This window comes from Poecilia reticulata, linkage group LG20 (genome assembly GCF_000633615.1).
Source record: "Poecilia reticulata strain Guanapo linkage group LG20, Guppy_female_1.0+MT, whole genome shotgun sequence".
Lineage (NCBI taxonomy): Eukaryota > Metazoa > Chordata > Actinopteri > Cyprinodontiformes > Poeciliidae > Poecilia > Poecilia reticulata.
In genome coordinates, this window is record NC_024350.1 from 18,265,600 (window position 1) to 18,273,611 (window position 8,012).

Consider the following 8,012-nt stretch of genomic DNA (forward strand, 5'->3'; position numbering starts at 1 on the left):
TATTCAGTAAAAATTAATTGAACAGGCATTGATTTGCATTTATCTCTCTTTCTCCATCTCTGTGGAGTCTGAATTTTGCTTAATTAAATATTTCTGCCAACGTTGGAGGACTTTATCAACGTATTATTTGAATGCAAACTCTGAAAAATAAGTGATGTTCAACTTGAGGGGCTCGTTTAATTTCTTCCACAGTGACTTTATGAGTTTAGGTGCAGTATTATATCAAAGACTAGGACACTGGTATAATCAAAGTCTTGGTTTGAACCAAACCTCACCTCCTGTAGGAATTTAAGAAACATTGCTATATGATCCAGGTTTAACCTCCTAGTGGGAAATATGCCTCTCATGCAGATCTGCTGCCAGCTGAAAGATTCAAAGTCAACAACTGGTTGCCATTAAGTTAGCAGAACCAAACTGACTTTCATATTAACTTCTTGAACTGAATAAATATGGAGTAACGACAGATTTTAGTGGTTGTAGGATTTCTCTTTGGTCTTTGGTAAAAGACCACGAGCCATTTCTCCAGCTAGTGCTAGACTCTTGTGTCTGTTTTGGCTGTATTTACCCAGAATGCCGTGCGGTGTAGTCCACGTCCTACTTCTGGGGCAGGAAGTGGACTACAAACCAAGGCCGAGGTCTGTAGGCGGACCAGAGTTCACTTTTTGGGTCCAGTTACACATTCACACATCCCCAAATGAACCGGACTTTCTCCGCAAGTGGACTGGAGTCTGATTAAAGCGGATTAAGGAGGACTGGTGAGAACGAACCACTAAATGAATTAAGTTTTGATAATTGATGCTGGTTTGCTATTTGTCCCAACAAGCAGTTGAATGGGTATATTTAATTTTTTTTTAGAAAGTTTGTTAAAATATGTCGTGCCAGCATCCTCCAACTACTTCCTGTTTTCTTATTCTTGGTTTTCACCAGTGGCAACATCCGGTTGTTGATCATGTGACTAGTGTGTTGCGAAAAAAGTGTTTCTATTGCAGTTTTGCAAAATCAACCAATTTCGATATGGCCACACGCCCCCCACACACACCTCATCCTACTGTCAAAACCAGTCATCCATTTTCTGTAGACCTTTGACCCTTTTCAAAACATTTGATCAAAAACCTGAGTTTTTTTTTAGAAATTCTTCATGTTTCAAATAAACATATTTATTTTTGAAATGTGAAACTGTGCAGATATGGCCAACTGTTTTGAGCATGTTAAGATTAATGTGTGTGACTTTATACTGCCATCATGTTCGAAATAAATAGAATAATAAAGACCGTCTAACATCCAAAGTGGTTTAACAGTCTGAATGAAAACTCTGACTACAGCAGAAAGTTTCCGGTTCCTGGTTGGTTCTGTTGAGCTCGGCCCTCGTTTGCTGCCATGTTTAATCACTTTAACAATCTACTTTGCAGCAGAACAAGCATCGTTTCATGCATCAGAGGTCTTCCTCATTCTGTGTCTCATTTAGCTGGAACACAGAAAGCCACATGCCAGTGTTTTTGCTCAGTTGCATTAAATATTCACGTTTTCCAGGGCTTGTTTTATACCCAGAGGATAATTGAGATTGCTGGCAGTCATGCATAAAACGCCGGGCAGCACAGTAAAAGCACGGTAAAAGCACAGAAAAGCACGCTGACTGCTGTCAACTCAGAGAGTGTTTTCTTTGACCTCTGACCCCTCAGAGGGCGGTCTGTCCAGCCTTAAGCCGATCGGCATTCAGAGCACCGCAGCCGACTGCCAGGCAGAGATCTGCTGCTTTGCTGCTGGAGTAAATATTGACAAAACCTTTGAGAGTAAACTGGCGCTTCACAGGAACATTATTTTATTTGCACTAAGTAAGAGTCTGAGCTGGAGAGGCCTTCTGCACTCATTAAACCATACTTGACTTTTCGACTCACTTGCTCCTCCATAAAGGTTTAATATCCAGCTCTGCTCCGAGATTTGATTTCGTTACACTTTTGAAATGTTAGAAGGCGATAAGAAGGCAGTAATATCTGCTTTTGTCATAAGATACAAGATTAAACATTTCCAAGACTCCTGGTGGAGAAAGTTGGCAAAAAAAACATATTACTTTCACTATTTTTCAGGCTTTAATTCATTTACAATAAGCTCTTAGCTTCTGTGCTTATATCATAAAACTACAGAATAAATGCAGACTTTAGTTTATTAAAGTCTTTCTAAGAAGAATTTCTAAAAAAACTCAGGTTTTTGATCAAATGTTTTGAAAAGGGTCAAAGGTCTACAGAAAATGGATGACTGGTTTTGACAGTAGGATGAGGTGGAGGTTTTGGTGGGGCGTGTGGCCATATCGAAATTGGTTGATTTTGCAAAACTGCAATGAAAACACTTTTTTCGCAACACACTAGTCACATGATCAACAACCGGATGTTGCCACTGGTGAAAACCAAGAATAAGAAAACAGGAAGTAGTTGGAGGATGCTGGCACGACATATTTTAACAAACTTTCTAAAAAAAAATTAAATATACCCATTCAACTGCTTGTTGGGACAAATAGCAAACCAGCATCAATTATCAAAACTTAATTCATTTAGCGGTTCGTTCCCACCAATCCTCCTTAATCCGCTTTAATCAGACTCCAGTCCACTTGCGGAGAAAGTCTGGTGGACATTTTAAACATTCTTTATTTCAAAACTAACTCAGTAGGTTTGGATGGAAACCAGCGGTTTGTAAGTCTTGGCAACGACTGTAAATTGAATTTAGGTGTAGACTTTAACTGGGCCGTTCTGACACCTGGATATGCATTGATCTAAATCCTTTTTAGGACGTTTTGTGGCAGAACACAAATGAATGCCACACTTCATAATTCTTACTTGTTAAAAAGTGTTGAAAATCTTCTGATCCTGCAGCCCGACATTGTGTTGTTTATTATATTAAATTATATTAAAGTTTGTAGTTGTGATAAGATGTGGAAAAGTTGAACCAGTCAAAGACATTTTCTCAAATAACAGTAATGTCTAAAAGTAAGTAATGATTTAATTAGGACCTTTCATGTGAAGCAGGTTGATAATCAGTGGATGAACATGTTGACAAGCCGGAGGGCGAAAATCTCAAACGTACAAAAATATGTTTGCTGTGACCACGGCCGCATAAACACTGAGTGACAGCCATTCACACGTTTCACAAAGTGTTTGTTTCACCTTTACTCGTACGGCGCTAGGTAAATGATTAAAACCGTTACCATAGCAACAAGCAGTTTCTGAGCAGCGGCAGGAGTCAAGTCTCTTTTTCCAGATTCTGAGTCATTTGACCCGGATCACCTTGAAGGCTCATCTGGCTCCCAAATGGCTCTTTACTTTCTGTTATCACCAGTTTTATTTTCTACAAGCCGAGAGCGACTGATTTATAAGACAAAGCATTCAGTTTCTAAACTGGAACAAACTTCAAGAAAACTGCAAAACAACCGAAACACTGAGCTACTTTCAATCAGGGTCTAAATGGTGACCCATAAAATAATCTGACCACAAGGCGAGAACGACCAAAACATTTGGAAGTTGTCTTTTTCTTTTAATAACTCTACTTTTTATATTTTGGATCTTGAATGATTTACAGTTTTCATTAAAAATGAGCTTATTGTTGAGCAGGTAAAACTAAAACACGAATATCTTATTGTTACCTTCCTAAAATATTGGCCTAGGCTTTTTTTTTTTTGCCAAAAGAGATTTTTATTAAACAAACATCACCTCCTCTTTTTTTTTGTCAAAAGACAATTTAGGCATAATAATCACTTTAGGCAAAAAATGACTTAAGCCTTTACATTATGAAGTTGACGTTCATAATGTAAGGACACTGAAGCACAAAGTTTGGACACTACTGCTTTAAATCAATGCTAAAAACCCATTTGTTTAGAGTTGCCTTTGGTGAATAATATTTATTTATATTTAACGTTGCTAATTCTTGATGATTTCGATGACGGTCTTTGATAAAACGTAATGTTTGTTGCTTGTTTCATAGTTGGTTACTGTGTTGTTGCTGCAAATTTATGTGCTGCACAAATAAATTTGACTTGATTGAAACAACAAACCACTTGAATAATGGGCTGGAGTTCCGCTTGGGTTGCTAGGTAACGGGGCTGGGCTTGACTGGGGTTGCTAGGTTACGGGTCTGGGCTTGGTTGGGGTTGCTAGGTAACGGTGCAGTGCCCCTAGAATGTGACTCAACAGTCTGGAGGTTTTTGAAACAGATCATTTTCAAAAACAAAAATAACAAAAACATTAACCTGTTGCTAAAAGAAGTGATTGGGCTGTTTTGTTTAGAAGGGGTAGAAACTCAAATGTAATTATAAAAACGTGGAGAAAGTGAATTATTCAGAATAATTAATATGTAAATTGGAAATCGACAAGTTTCTAAGTTTGCTGCGGAGTCACAAAATTAGCATCCACTAATACATTTCATTTATCCAGAACAGTTTGGTGGTTTTTAGTTTCTGAATATAAACACACAACTCATGCAGCATCCAAAGAATTGAAAATAGCTGGTGTGTATTACGAGAAAATAACAAATCAGCTGTTTCTTCCTCCAGACACTTCACCCCATGGACAGAAGAGAAAAAGATAATTACCTGAGATTGAATCTTCTACAAAGATGAGATTTCTACCTTTAGAGGATTCTCTGGGTTTATTAGTGCCACGGTGCTTCACTGCTCACTTCAGCTCCAACGTAGCATTAGTAGTTGTACTGAAATCTAGCGGGACTCGGCTGATTTCGATATGTGGCGCTACAGCGTGGCAGGTCAAAGGCCGGACACGTTAGTATTAACCGCCCGGCTCATGTCAGCCGTTCATGTCTGGAAATCTCATGAGATGTTCTGTGAATCAGCCGGGACAGACTCATTAAACTGTCTGATGAATAACATCAAACTCCCCGTTACCAGCCGCTTGAGCCACCAGAGGCAGGAAAGTTCAAATTTTTCATTAAGAATTTGTCCAATTAATTCATTACAAGGATATTATGTCATTTTATTGAACTTGATTCATCTACATTGTTGTGGCTGATAATGGGAATGGAGTTAATTTGTAATGTGGCGGTAAAGTCGTCGTCTTCTCTGTCATGGAGATTATTTTTCTAAGATTTTTAATATCTATTATCATATTTGACCTTTATTGCCTTGTTGATATCTAATATCTCATTTCCAAGATGAAACACAGCAACATATACAAGTACTGTCTGTTGTTTCTTGTGCAAATATCTTAGTATATTTGAAACAAGACAAAACTGACTTAAAAGTAACTTTTCAGCACAATTTATTTTGAAGTCAATAACTATTTAATATTGATGATAAAGTACTAAATCCATTAGCAAATGATTTAACTTATTACAAGAAACTTCCCATGTAATAAGTGAAATAATCTGCCAATTGATCTAGTACTCAACGCAGGGCATTCTGGGTAAATAGAAGCAAAACAAACATGCTAGTTTAGCGCTAGAAATCCTACAGCTGCTCAAAGTTGACGCCGCTCCATTTTCTGTTTACATTTCGTGAAGAAGGACGTTGGGCTCAGTGTCTTCTTCAGAGGTTTCCGTGTTGTGTTGTCAGTGGTTTTGGGTGCAGCGCCCCCACAGGTGAGGAGAGGACGCTGCAAACGGGTTCGATTCATTTGATTCAGTGCAGTGTGAAACTAAAGAGAACCGCAGCAGCTGAAAATGTAACAAATGTTGCGATTTTGGTCCCAAATCGAACCAAATCTACTGGCACCATTTGTAAAGCTTTAAATCATTTCATCCAACAAATGTTTGCAGTTTTATTTCCTATTTTTCAAATCACAATTCTCCAGACTTCAATAATTTTATCGTTAGAGGCACTGACTAATGTTTTTGAACTTAAAACAATGTTATTTAGTCTTGATCTGTGTTTATGTGCAAATGTTACTTGCTCATGACTCCATCACTGCATGAATGTCTTGTTAGCGCTGTAATTAATTAGTCTTATCGTGTTACTGCTACGTTGATTTGTGTCTGGATTTTTCCTATAGCAGCAGGCAGATAAAACTGAAAGGACTGAAGATGAACGCTTTCAGCCACTTGTGATATAACAGTGATTAACCACCTGCAGACTTAGCATTTTCACTCCACACAACAGCTGTCACCTCCCTGATGGAGGTGCACCGATTAGAACGGCTCCAACTCTGGTTCTGCTCCAACGAGGTTGATATCACATCCAACCGACTTTCACCACGCATTCACATTTCTGACTGAAGAAATACTCTGCAGTCTGGATGTGATTCATGCAAGAGATTCTTTATTGTAACCGTTAAACATTAAGTGTTGTTAAAATGCATTCATATGCTCTTCTCTGCATTTATAGGTAAGAATATGTGGAAAAATTGAATCATTTAAGATTCAGATTTTACCTATGATTCCAAGTTTGGAAATCTTTGCCGTGATTCATTCTGGTTGTAGAAAGTTGCCATGAAAATCTGTTAGCTAACATCTACGCTCTTCCTTGTTTCAGCCAAAAAGTTCAGCCAAAAAGCAGCAAATAAAATAATTGGTATTCCTGGATTGGCTGCGTCAATGACAGCATGTCAAGTAGCATTGCATTGAGGTATTTCAGCTTCAAAAGCTGTACTTTACATATGCTTTATGAAAAAATCTCCAAATACTAAACTGCAAATAGGTGAGAGTCTCTGTATGGTTACGTACAGTAGACCACACCTTAAACCACATTTTGAACATGAATTTTACTAGCCCTGTGTTTTCATTTTGTGACATATAGTCCAGTAGACTCAATTCAGAAACCAAAATCTCCACATTTGTTGCATTTTCAGCTGCAGTCAGGGGCCAGACGGAAGTGCCCCAAGTGCCACAAATGGCCCCCAGACCGCACTTTGGACATCCCTGTTCTAGAGAAATGAACTAGAGTTTGATTCAAGCAGACTGAATCAGACCGGTGTGAATGAACCCCAAGACTCACTTACGTAATACAAAGATTTAATCTAATTTAACCAAAAATGATCAAGATAAAGTCTAATGATTATTACAATTTACACCTTTTCTGTTGCAGCCTGACAGGTTTGTAGGGAATAATCACTTTCTATCAAAGGATTCTGCTTATGCTTTCTTTCAGCAATCCAAATGAAAGCACTAATTGACCTTAACTGAGGCCCTGACTTGGAAATAAATTCCAGCATTATTTGCGGTGGCTGGGGATGCCAGGCGCTGAGTCAACACGGCCTAATTTAATGCAAGCAGCTCCGAGTACAAATCCCCAGAAGCGCCGCCTGATAAGAGCCACAGAGCCGGAGGCAGCAGAGCACAAAACGATGAAATACCCTAAAAATAATACATTTTTCAGCCTTAAATCAAGCGTACAGAATAACGCGGTGGTGATTGGTGGTCCGATCTGCCGGTTCATTGGCTGGGCGGGGAGGCAGCAAGGCGAGGCGAGGCTCTGACTGATAACGCGGGTCGTGGCGTTTCTCTCCAGCACATCAGGATTCAGCAGGACTCCTGGCTTAAAGATGCCGTTTGATAAGTGACACCCTGAAGAGCCAGAGATGAAGCAGCTCACTGCTTCTGCACAGCAACACAGGGTGAACCGTGAGGATCTGACCGGTTTTTAGACGCTCTGCTGCGTTTCTCACATCAGTTTCATCAGTTGCTCAGCAGCTGGGGTGTTTCTCATAACAGTTATTTTTTAATTTCTTTAGTTTTTGTTTAACTAATCAATAAGAACACACACAAAAGCAATGCTTGACACATAGGAATCGGTCATTTCAGCTACCGTACCTGTCCGAAAAGGAGTGAGGAGTTTGCTTTTTTAATTATCACTCTTTAATACTATTCTTTTATATCAAAATACACAAGTATTTTGACACTATCTTATACAGACAACATAATTTATAGATTCATATAAATGTTATAGTATACAGTGGTGGAGAAAGTACTCAAAAAATGTACTTAAGTAAAAGTCAAAGCACCACATTAACATTTTACTTAAGTAAAAGTAAAAAAGTACTGGCTTTTAAAAATACTTAAGTATTAAAAGTAAAAGTACT